Source organism: Paramisgurnus dabryanus, chromosome 14, assembly GCF_030506205.2.
Source record: "Paramisgurnus dabryanus chromosome 14, PD_genome_1.1, whole genome shotgun sequence".
Taxonomy (NCBI): Eukaryota; Metazoa; Chordata; class Actinopteri; order Cypriniformes; family Cobitidae; genus Paramisgurnus; species Paramisgurnus dabryanus.
In genome coordinates this window covers 10,536,372-10,550,188 of record NC_133350.1, presented here as the reverse complement: position 1 = coordinate 10,550,188, position 13,817 = coordinate 10,536,372, and the positions used below count along the sequence as shown (strand labels likewise).

The window sequence follows — 13,817 nt, the reverse complement described above, 5'->3', positions numbered from 1 at the left end:
GCTTTGTTGGTGTGACTGTGGCTGCTCAAGGTAGGGAAAAATAACATCAACATAATATTAACATTACAAACAAGAAGTGGTGCTTATTCCTCATAAATTCATGAATAAGATCATTCGTGGGTACCAGATCCCAATTAAAAACCTGTGTCATGCTGAACAAAATGTCTGTAGTTACTCACAAGTTACCAGTTACTGTATAAGGGTATTTGTTAAATTTATATAATCCTGAAGTCATGACATAATGTTTGATAAACACATATTGTGTGAGTAAAGCAGGCTTGATTTAGCTCACATAGGAGTATCTGTTAATGAATTTAATGTAATTTGTCATGATTAACTGAAGTTACTTTAGCGCTTTTCCACTGCAGTATAATTAGGTTTTGGCATGACACAGCTCGCCTTGCTTTACTTTGGCTCGGTTTGCCTTTCCACTGTAGGATTATAGACTTATCGTTATATGTAGTTGCGCCACTGGCATAACCACAAACACGACACAAACAAATTCGAAACACAGGAACAATAGGGCATATTGGGTTCTTGATTCTCAGATGTTTTTTACTGCTGAAAAGGGAGTTTAAGAAGTCATACAACAAAGCTCAAACAACGACATCACCTTTTTTGCTCGCCAGCACATGAGGATAAGCTAATCTTTCATTTACCAATGACGTTGGTTGTGACAACTCTCTTTGACCAATCAGTGCAGGGGCGGAGTTTGCGTATGGCAGGGTATGGCCAGAGCCATAGAAGGAGAAACTTTGTTGTTATTTATTCTTAGCGGAGTTTACCGGAAGTTACGTGGGGACCACGACAGCCGCTTTTTATGTTGTTACTGCTGAAACCGTCTATACACATATATGTCGTTAACTAGGCAAGACTATTTACACAAATATAGGTTTATATGCATTAAAACTCTGAAAATTTTATTGCTTGACTTGGCACCCAGGAAATTTAATTGTTAGTAGATTAATGTTTTGTCAATGTTTTACTCTTTCAGTCACATGCTGTTACTATTATCCACTCTACTAAAATTCATTTTCTAGTTATCTATTGCCCCACCCCCGGTGATCTGGTTATCTTTAAGATCTCACATGCTGCTGTTCCACTCATCACACCCAGGTCACCCCGCTACACACATCAACGCTCAGTGTTTTGAACACTGCTCTTTTCTATATACATGGCAACCTTGGGTTTGCCATTCGGAAACATGGCTTTTCTTACCACAGCTATGCAGATCACACCTAACTTAACTTGCCAATCGAGCCTGACGATCCCACAGTTTCTGCCTGCATCTCTCATGCCTGAGTGGCATCTCACTCTGGATGAAGGATCATCATCTCCAGCTGAACCTTCCAAAGACAGAAATGCTTGTCATATCGCCTGACCCTAAGATTCATCACTATCTTTCTGAACAACTAGGTTCTTCGACCATTACGCCTTCCACAATAGCCAGATATTGACCTCGGAGTGGTCATTGAGTTTCACGGAGCATGTTGCCAGCACTGCCTGCTCTTGAATGAACTGAACTGTGGCTTGCAGATAGGAGAGACATACAAAATGTGCAGAGCAGTGGGCCTCCAGGAACCTAGTTGGGAACCACTGCTCTACAAACATTAGCAAAATTAGACCTTTCCTATCTGAGCATGCTACACAAATCCTAGTCCAGGCTTTTGTCCTGTCCATACTAGAGTTACTGACCTGACTCCCAGCCTGCACAACCAAACCCCTGCAGATGGTCCAAAATGCTGCTGCAATAGTGGTCTTCAATGAGCAAAAGAGGACGCACGTCACTCCTCTCTTTGTCAGATTACACTGGCTTCATAGCAGCTTGTGTCACAGGCGGGAGCGGACCGCCCCTGTCGTGGGTCACGCTCCTCCTTCAGTTTCCACCCCGAGGAGGTCCCAAAACACCCCAATGACCAAACAGACGAGAGGTATAAAAGTTTAACAGTTTTTATTAAATATTAAAAGCACAATAAAGGGGAGATTTAAATATTTAAAAGAACATCGAGTCCTCTGGTCTTTGTCCCTTGGGCACACACAGGGCATTCATGTTTCTTCAATAACTGTGCATTTTGACTAACCTAAACTGATAAAGCAAGTCTTAATGTCATACTCTATGAAATGTATTTTCTCCAGTTAAACAGAGGTAACTGAATTATGTTGTACTGTAACTGAACTATTAACTGAGAGTAACATGAGATAGAGTTGTACTGTAGCTTACCAGCTGTAGGGTGTGATGTGGTTACAGCAGTGGACACTGCAGAAATATACAACGAAATGTTCAGTTGACAGTAATATAACGTGGAAAATCTGCAGGTTTGATTTATCATTATGATTACCCATAAGTTTTCATGGCCGTTGTTATACCCACAGTGGTAGATAATGGTAAAATGTACAGATAATGTAGCCATATTACAGTACATACATTAAGTACAATCTTTGCTAATTTCAAACTGTAAACTTTAATGTTGATGTTGTATAGCAGTGCGATCTGGATATATCTGTTTTTCTTGGGAGCCAATAGTATCAATATAGCAGATGATAATCATTTATAAATCAATAACTTCCTCTGAACTGATACTGTTACTGGATCTGAACGTGGAGATGGCATGATATCTTCTTGTGATATATACACAGTGTAGTAGCAGGTTATGATGACAGATGACCTCTGACCTCCTGACCAAATAATGATGTCAGATCCAGTGAGTGATAGTTGACATGATCTGTTCTGTTTATTTTCTCTTCCATTTATTATGAAGTAACACTCGTCCATCTTAAGTTTCTCTCTGTTACTACAGTCCATCTGTACTGTGTCTCTGTCCATGATAACTGAAGAAGACACTGACAACTTTGCCTGAGGAAAACCTAAATATATAAAAAAAAAATGTAATGTTATTGTGGAAACTGGGGCTAATTCTCAAGTTGTATTACAATAAATATTTTTAGCAGTGAAACAATTTGAAGAACGTTTTATTAACCTGTTAAGCTTTTCTCTCACCACACTCTTGGATTAAGAAATGTACACAAGTGGTCACTGGGACAGTACCCTTTAATAAGGTCATAACATCTACCATATGTACAAACAGACATTAACTGTAACTTTGTACTGATATGCACGTTTTGGGTACAGATGTGTACTTTTTGAAAGGGTACCGCTTCAATGAGAGCTTTTTTTAAAAATTTCTGAAAGTCACTATTGCGTATCTCCACGTGTCAGACATACTATCAGTTTGACTAAACCAGATACTTTAAGTGTCAGCAAAATCTCAATACCTTCACAGACTATAGCAGCATGTCCAACATTTTTATTTATTTATACTTATTACACGGCTCTCTGGAATGCTTGATTCTGATTGGTCAGTTGAGACATTTGCAGGTTCGTTCTTTTCAAATAATAACCGCTCCAAAATAATAACGCATAGCCGGACTACTTGCACGAGTAAAATCGCTCCGCGCCAATAAAGATCAATAAAGATTACTGTCTGTTTGGCGCCATCTTGTGACAAACACTCGACAACCACGACAAGACACAGACAGCTTAGTGAGACTGAACTTGACAAAATAGAGCATGACAGCTACGAAGCCAACACACAAAAAAATACAGAATGGGCATTAAAACTTCTCAAAGACTGGCTAAAAGAGAAAAAATGGAGACAGACAAGTATGAAGCAGAGGATCTTAATAAGGTATTACGATCATTTTATGCATCTTTGCAAAGTTTCGCGTAAGGATAAAATGTTAATTTAAAACAAATATGCCAATAAAATGTTTCAAATTCATATTCATGTCCAGTTTTTTTTCTTATGTGGCAAGTAGCCGTGTAATAAGCGGGATAATGTAGAGGCAGCCGGTAGTTATTGGGAAATAAGCCCCTTCAGTGTGATACAAGACCCTCCGCTTCGCGTCGGGTCCTGATCACACTGTCGGGGCTTATTTCCCAATAACTACCGGCTGCCTCTACATTATCCCTTACATGTGGCTATTGTGGCATACACTTTTATCCAAAGTGACTAAGAGTGCATTACAAGTTATACATTTTAATCAGTATGTGTGTTCCCTGGGACCCACAACCTTTTTGAGCTGCTAATGCCATGCTCTACCACTGAGGTATACAGGAACAATCCAACATGATTTCATAACTTCACAGACACTATAATCAATCATTCATCCAGGCAGCCCATTAAACTCTATGCAGTGTCTAGCAAGTCTGAGCTGCTAACAGTCAGTCACATTTTATTCTGCAGTCCTTTATCACAAAACAAATAGTTTCACACCAGCTTTACTGTACAAAAACACATTTACACAAATATTCTGTCATCTTTAATTTCCCTCATGTCATTCCAGACAAATGTCAAATACTCACCTCTGACAGTGTAGACATCACTGTGTGGTGATCTGAGGTTCATCTCATTCTCAGGATCTGTTTTGACTGAATAATCACAACTCAGCTGTCGACTGCTTGCTATTTGCTTATGTATGAATATTTCACTCAGACTCATAGAAAACATACACTGATGTCCTCCAGTCTGTCTTCTCTTAGAAAGACTTCTGTGTGTCAGAGGTCCATACTCAGTGTAGAGATTACAGATGAATTCAGCTTTGACTGTCAGTGGTATTTCACATGCTATACTGAGCTGGTCAGTGCTGTCTTCAACACTGATGGAGGGTTTCTTAAGAGTATCTGTATGAAGATAAAACACATCAAGAAACATTAATGAATATCAGTTTATAAAACAAAAACATATCAGTGAAATATCTCACCTAGTATTGTCAGTGTGACAGGATTAGAGTAAGGTGATGGTTTATGAACCCCATACATGCTCTATTGTGTAAAAACATCTAATTTTCAGAACTAAATGTCTTCTTCAGGCATCGGTCAGTATTTAGTGTGACCTCTAATGGCATGAAACACATCTAGAGCTTATTGAGGAGACTGAAGTCATTTGATTAGAAATAAAAATTTGGATTTGATTTCATATCTGTTAAGCAGGGCCGGCGCTATACCTATAGGCAGAGTAGGCAAATGTCTAGGGCCTCAAGCTTGGAAGGGGGGCCTCCATAACTGCTAAGTCCATGTGCGCTAGTTCGACAATCACTACTGACAGCAATAGATAAAGTTTTAAGTTTTAAAAAAGCTGGTATTTAAAGTATTTAACAGCAAACAAAACTGGCGTTACCTAAAGTAAACTGTCTGTATGTCTTGTTAAGTCCTCTACACTTTATTTTAGCTTTGAAATCATGAAAGTAGTTTGTCTGTTTAACTTCTAGTGGCTAAAATAAAAAACAATAAAAGTTTTCTAGGAGGTGTTCACCTGTAGTTTTTTACGGTTAAGGTTTTTGCAATGTACTGTTGTCTTTTTCATTTTACTCTTTGGAGATTATCCCAAAAAGGTGGTGTTTTTAATAAATTTGACTGCCTTAAAATGTTTAATACATGTGGTTTTGCATAATTTCTAAATAAATTTTAACATAAAGTTAATCAATTTGTTGATAAAAACATAAAAAGGAAAAGTAATGGGGAAAAACATGTTTAATAACTGTAGTGCTTAAATGATTTCTTACGGGGTAGAAAAACACGTTCTCATATTATTCTGAAAATTAGAGGGGTGTACGGGGGTCTCCAACATAAATTTTGCCTAGGGCCTCCAAATATCTAGAACCGGCCCTGATGTTAAGGAGATTCTGCAGTTGCCTGCTATTGCTTAAGTGAAAGGGGAGTTTACCATAAATACTTTACATTTCAGCTTATACTTTTATACAGTGTTTATACATACACATTTCCTGTATTTTCTGGTTGTATTATAATAAAGAGACTGATAAACAATTATATATGATCACTATACAATTGCAAAAACAACAAATCTAATGGTAGCATGGTGGCCTAAGACTTTTGCACAGTACTGTATATGAAATGGAAATGGCTCCAACATATATGATATTAAGATATAAATATTATTTTACAGTGCAACTGAGTTATTTTTAACCAAAAGGTTTGTTCCTTTTTGATGTTAGTCGTAATAACCCAGCGTTTTTAAGTGTATATGAACTTTGTAAAATAATTCTGTGTTAGCTGCTTTGTAGTCATTGTTTTTACTTTACTAGTTTACTCTGTATCATGGCAGTCTGATTGTACATATATTGAAGTGTTTGTTTAACAAATTGTGATTTGAAAGAAGTTTTGGATAAAAGCATCTGCTCAATAATGTAAATGACATGAATAAATATAAATCACTTACTATATGACTGAACCTCCATAAGAAGATGAAAAACAGTGATAATGAACAACTCCATTACAACAAGTGTGAGAGAGTGAGACTCACTTATTCAAGTGGCTGAATTAGGAAGTAGAAGATCGACCCACAGGAAACCATTATAGTGCAGGCATTATACCTGATCGTACTTGATAGTTTTTCTTTAACTTGCACTTTCTTTATACCCTTATTGTTTAGAGGAAACATTAACTTTGTAATTTTAATCGCTGCATCTCCCTCGCATTCACTGTCATATTCTCTGAGCTACACTAAAGGTCTCATGGTTTGGTTGGTTAGCATGACTCTGTTAACCTCTGCTGGTAGATAACATAACTACACTCCAAGAGTAAAGGCATCTTTCTTCATGAAAGCTCTTTAGCTGTGATTTCTTTGTAAATGTTGTCTTATTCATATTTTCAAGGCTGCTGGATCACAACAGATACAAATATACTATATTGTGTTGCATTTATTGTTGTTTGTTTGTTGTTATGTGCTTCCATGTGTTGCATGTGTGTCTTGTGTTTTTTTTCTGTGTTGTGTTCCATGCTGTTGTATCTGTGTATTGTGTTGTGTCTTTTGTCCTGTACTGTGTTGTATGTGTGTGTTTTTATTTTTTGTTGTGCTGTGTTGCATATGTGTCTTGTGTTTTTGTGCTGTGTTGTATGTGTGTGTTGTGTTTTTATTTTTTGTTGTGCTGTGTTGCATGTGTGTGTTGTGTTGTCTGATAATAAGCAGCAATAGAAAAACACATAACACCTGATAAATAAAGACAGTGCTTTAGTTTTTTTTTTATTTTATAACTGGAAATGAAGGATTCTTTAAAGAAAAACAAAGTTTTTCAATATTTTACTATGTTCTTAGACAAATTAATACATACCTACCCTTTTTTCAATGCGTGCCCTTAATCTTTGTACAGCCTGTCATGGGTTGCAATAGTAGACAACAATGGCTTCATTCTGGTTTCTGAAAATGTTTCTTAAGTAAGGTGCACTTAGAGTTGTGTTATGGTTCTGTTATAAAAGACCAAGTTGAGTAAAATCATTCAGCTGTAGCATCAGATAGGAGATCAGCTGTAATTGTGTTGTGTTTCTTACAGACAAATCTGTTCTTTGGAGAAGTGGAGGGAGCCGTCATGAATAAACTTCTTCTCATTTAAAAAGTAAGACACATACAAATACATGATCTGTTTCACACTGTTCATATTTACAACCAGTAGATGGCATCATAGATTTACATGTATGTTTCTGCAGCTGTATGATGACAGCATGCAACACAAACATGTGTTAGTTGCTCTAATTAACATGTTTTCATCTGTTTTCAGATACTAAAACTAAATACCGTGCATAAAGTGCATGAGAATTAAATGCTTTTACCATCCACTACCACTGTAAAGTGTTTGCATTGCTATTTCTTATAACCGTGGCCTATGGGATTCAAAGTGATGCTGACTTCATTTTTTAAATAATCAAATCAAACATTCCCCAACATAAAATTAAAAATGAATATAATCTTTGATTTTGAAAGATCTTAATCCTGTGTTCTGAAGTGTATGAAACCTTATTTATATGTCTGGTTTTGCTTTGGTTAGGATTACTTTATATGACTATCTGGCTCTATGTAAAGAGTATACAGGCAGAAGTGACAGCGCCTGGATGTAAGTACAGTAAACTCTACACAATGAACTTTTCATGCGAGTTAAAATTCTTCTACCGTAAAATCTTTGTATACAACTATTGAGATTTGTGTCTGTGTGTTTCTGCACCACACCTGGTGTTAACCTCTGCTTTTAACCCATCCATTGAGTAGTGAACACACACACACACACACACACGCACGCACGCACGCACGCACACACACACACACACATTCTGGTTTCCATGTTTTGTGGGGACATTCCATAGACGTAATGCATTTTATACCATACAAACTGTATATTCTATTCCCCTTACCTACCCCATTCCCTAACCCCAACCATCACAGAAACCCTTCTACTACTTCACATTTTCAAGAAACATCATTCTGTTTGATTTATAAGCTTGTTTCCTCATGGGGACGTCAAAATGTCCCCACAAGGTCACAAAAACACTGGTATTCCTATCTTCGTGATAATTACCAGGTACACACACACACACACGCACGCACGCACGCACGCGCACACACACACACACACACACACTTGACTACTTACATGACATATTTCCTGTATTTAGTGTTCTAGTGGGCGTTAAGATCCCCAAGCATGCATGTAGAATTATTGACCCAATGGGACACACTTAGCAAGTGTAAAAATGTAAATCCAGTGGCAGCAATTTTCACCAAAACTTTTTTTTTATTTAGGCTACTTAAAATATATATTTTTAAGTTTTTCTTTAAATAAAACAAACACATAAACAAATGAAAAAATAAATGAACATTTAAAGATTATTATCTACACGTATCTGAAACTTTCAGAAGCAGAATTCTCTTCATTTTGTGCATGCAGCTTTATTAGTTTAGTTTAATTATCGACACCATTAATGTTGTTTAAATGTGACAAAAGCAGATATTTTACAAAATACATAACAATGGTTGCACCAATGAAATGTGGAATACTTTCCATTTTAGGCCTAATACCAAAATAGGTAAATTAAATGTATTAACTTAAAATTAAAAGCTTCCACGACATCTGGCAAGGTTTGGGCAAAAGTTTCATGATTTACATCCAGAACATGATGCATATTGGGATACGCTTAGCCTTGAATACCGCTCTGAAGTGGTATTCGAGAAAGTGTGGGTTTAGTGTGGGTTAACAGTACTGCACTTTTTTTGTGGAACTTTTTTATGCTTTATTAAGTGACAATTCACAAACAAATTAGTAAAAAAAGCAAAAATATCAAAATATTCAAACAGACAATCATTTTAAAAAATTTAAGAAAAATACTTAATTAATCAACAAAAAAAAAAAACTATATACACAGGGGTATCCATATCTCCAACTACAAAATAAGTACAAAAGTCCTTAAAAAGATAATGTTTCAAGGCTTTAAGGGTACTGCAGTTTGCCAGTTTTGAGACATGTGGCACTTGCGTATTACTTCCTGTTGCATGCACGCAATCTGAAGTAGCCAAGACCGCAAGTGTGGGTATTTAGATGCAGCCTTTGTAAGTTCAGCAGGGGGTCATGACTGTATGTAAAATGCCAAACTATTGTAGCCTTGATTCATGGTAACATACATTTTTTACTTTATAATACAATTAAAATCATTTGTCAGTGAGGTACTTTTTCCCATGTGGTTATATATGTGGAAATTTTGCATGGTTTATTCTTTATTTTTTCAGAAATATTTTAAATGAACCTGATGTCATTTGCACCGATCAGTTAGTTGGTAGAAACACCTTTGCACGTTGCATGTTATGTTCACAAGGTGTGATTTGCCCAAAAGTTTTTTACTTCCTCTGTGAAAAATGCGCTTTTAACTTTAGCCTGCACACGTGCTTCCTGGGCTGCGTTTCCCCAAAGCATCATAACTTAATACTTAATAATATTGTCCTAGATCTATGAACACTCGAAGTAATTGTTAAATTCATAAGTGCATCATAAGGTGACAGAGTTACAAGATCACTTGCAGGACAATCTGCAAAATAATGTAATGTTTTAAATGTATATTTATTTATTATGTTCTTCTTTTTTTTGCAAACTTAAATGACTGAACATAAATTAATAAAGAAGGAAAGCGTACAATTTTGGTAAAAGCTGGTACTAGCATAAATGGTTCTTGGCAGTTGCTGCTATATTTCATCAACAATAAACATTGATTCAATTTCAAATTCAAATTGCAAAATCAAAAGGAAATTTTATGTTGATTCAACCTTGTCCTTGAAGTTGATTCAACGGTGAAATGCCGACTGGAAAAGGTTATGCTCAATATAAATATGTACGGTATGCATTGAATAATGCTGGTAAAGTAACATTTCCATTACACAGAAATCCATAATAATAAATAAACTGAGATAACAATAAACTAAACTATAATATAAAATGCAGAAGGCATTGCGCATTGGGACGAGTCCTAACTATAAATATAATTAAAATATTAGTGCACATTGGCTGAAAATCATTAGGCTAAACAAGCATCTGCTATAATTACGAGTTATTCTATAGTTGACATTTCAGCACAGACAAACGTATAGCGACTAGCACTTGAATCCCAGCTGCGAGCGATCGTTTTACGTGCATTTTTGGGAATTTTGGGTAAATGAACAACGAATGCTCATAGAAATGGCAATTTTCTCATAATTTACAAGTAGTTGGAAACATTAGAGATATTGTTAATAATCAGCTGGACAAAATATATATATATCGCTGCCTTAGTGTTTTTTGGATATTTTACGGCAAATATCTTACAAATTGTACATTTAAGTGCTAAGTTAAATCGTTATCGGGAAACACAGCTCTGAAGAGAGATGTATGTATATATGTATATGCATATCCCTTAATTAACCATGGTTTTATTGTGGTAAAAGTGTAGTAACCATGTTTTATTTGGTGTATTGATTACTATCAGCAAAACTATGGTTTTACTACAGTAACCATAGTTTAACTATGGTTTTTGAAAACCATACACGGCAAAAAAAAAAAAATTCAATAAAAAAATCTTAGTATTTTTGTCTTGTTTTCAGTAAAAAGATCAAAAAATCAAGATGCTAGTTTGGATGAGCAAACGATTCAAGAAAAGTTGTATTTAGAACAAAAATATCAAATTTAAGTGATTTTGTGCATAAAACAAGCAAAAAAATCTGCCAATGGGGTAAGCAAAAAATCTTGAACTTTTTTCTTAAACACTAAATTCAAGAAAAAATTGCTGGTTTTTTTGCCTGTTTTATGCACAAAATCACTTAAATTTGACATTTTTGGTCTAAGGACTAGACTTATTTTCTTGGGTCATTTTGCTCATTAAGAAAAAGCATCTTAATTTAAGAATTTTTTTAGATATTTTTACTGAAAACAAGACAAAAAATATTTTTTTTTCTTGAAAATACATTTTTTTTTGCAGTGTAGTTGTCAAAACCATGGTTATTTTGTGGTAACCATGGTTTTACTACAGTAACCATGTATTTTTTTACTGTAGTAAAACCATGGTTAATTTTTGTAAGGGATATTTGGTTATCAGTACAGTATGTATATGTTTCTTAATAGAAGATTTTAATTAGCGTTATTCTTTACCACTTGATAGTCTTTATGTATCAGTACATATAGACAAAAATAAGTCTGACACTCAACCTGAAACTAAACTACCTCGCTTCTCATTCACACCTTTTAGATTACACCTCTTTCTGCTGTCATTGGCTTTCAACAGAATCATTGCACATTGCACTCGTTGACCCCATTAAGTAAAGCTACACATGCTATATTTATGAATCAAACTTTAAAACTTTCCATTAGGTAATGCATTAGCTAGCATAAAAATACAGAAAATATTTTTTAAAGAATTCTTTAATTATTATAAATATTAGCTAATACAGATTTATTTGTTCATTTGTGTGCATTATCTAATGTTAACATGCAACTTTTAATTTTAATATGCAAGTTAAAAGTTAAGTTAAACTTAATTTTAAATAGGTTAAGATTTACATAACTAATGGTTACAGAACTAATACATTTTAGTTTACCAATGAAGTCATGTTCTAGTAATGTTTTGTGTTCACACACGCACTGCAAGTCGTGAACACACACACACACACACACCCAGAGCAGTGGGCAGCTAATCTGTAATATATGGTTATAGATTGTGATGATCATAGCTGTCTGTTTCTAAATAAGGGTGACTGTTTAAGTCTTAAATATATATGTCTTCTCGTTATTAACAAATAAGATAAATATCAGCATAACACACAATAGGGATTTTCATACTTGAAAAGTTAACCCCAGGTTATTCTAATCCCCAGGTTCATGGAATCTTGGGTTATTGGTTTCACACTGTTCACACATGACCAGGTGTTAAGAGATAACGCTGGGTATTCATAATCTTATGTTTCACATTGTGCATTCCTAAACCCGAGGTCAGTTGTCTCCAACCCAGCTCCAACACACTTGTCTAATATAATTATCAAACAAACAACCCTGAACACCTTGAGTAGCTGCTTCAGCTGTGTTTAATTGGGGTCATAACATTCTAACCCTGCATCGTTTATATTTTGTTTTTAATGCTTATTTAACCAATCAAATTTAACCATTATATATATAATCTTTCAAAGTTTTTTGTTAAAACTTGCCAATATAGCCCTGTTTAAATATGGCAGTTATGCACAATACCATGACTAGGCATGTTTGACTTCATGCAGCTCTGCGCAGACCGATTGGTGTATTCATCAAAGTACTGCGAGAGCGAATCAGAAGCGTATGGAAGATTATGATATCACGATGCTTTAATGACATCAGTCATTGTGGAGCTTGAAGTTGATAAATGCGTTAAGTAATACTATTATGCATTACTCAATTATTACTCAAGTTATACACCAGAAATCAAAAGTTATACGACAAGAACCTTAAGTTCAACTAGGAAATGAATTAAAATCTTATTGTGTGAAGAATCATCACAGAAAACATGAAAACACAAGTAATGTAACTGTAATCTGTCTTGTTTTCTCCTCAGCTTAACGTGTCCACGAAACCAAAAGGGGTTTACTGTTAGCACTGTTTTGATAAACTGATTTGTCCTATGGCGTCTTAAAGGTACATTCACATTGTCACTGTATGTCGCTCGTCTCTTTCAAAAGAGGCGTTTCTAAATCTGGTTGTCATAACCAAATGAGTAACGTCCACGCCAGTAACTGACGAGAGGCGGATGATGTGAACTCCACTGCTTCGTTCTCATTGGTAGTCGCTCCCAAAAACCGCTCATAATTTGCATAAACTTTGTAGCACGACTGGACACAATGGTCACTGTCGCTTGTGTCGCCGGAAGTTGCAGAGTTTCCATTGAAATCAATGAGATTGCGTCGCTCTGCTAGTCTGAATGCAGCTTAACTGTTAAATATAGAAACTATATAAACTCTGATTAACCTTTATGAATGTTTGTCAGCTAATAAAAATATTTTATCATTTAAACATTTAACAAATACATGTCAATAATGTAAATCAATAATAAACAAAGAAGATAATGAACAAAGTATTGATGAGGTTGATTCCAAGTCTTGAGTGAAAGTCAGATAGCCAAACTGTAGTTCTGGGGCCGGATTCACAAAACATTCTTAAGAAGAAAAATCTTCTTAACTGCCATTTTTATCTTAAATTCAAGCTTAAGAAAAAAGTTAAGAATATTTTGTATTCTCAATAAAGCTTCTTAAGAAAGTTCTTATTTTTTTCCTTAAGTATGTTCTTAAGAAAAAACTTAAGAAGAATTCCAATTCTCGAAAAATAAACTTAAATAACATCTTAAAGTTAGGATAACCTTACAGTAGTCTTAAATCTCAAAATGTAAGATGTTTTATAAGTTAATGTGATTGTTTTAAATGTGACATGTTGTATTTTGTAGTCTGAAATGGCAATTTTACGGTGGCCCTGAAGTGCAAACCACAAAAACAAAT

At 35.2% G+C, this 13,817-nt stretch overlaps 1 protein-coding gene across 1 annotated transcript in view; it reads right to left on the bottom strand.

Moving 5' to 3' along the window:
* The window catches only part of LOC135718727 (uncharacterized), a 211,585-nt gene that overhangs the window by 77,525 nt on the left and 120,243 nt on the right, over positions 1–13,817 (bottom strand). The gene's annotated exons all lie outside the window — the stretch shown is intronic.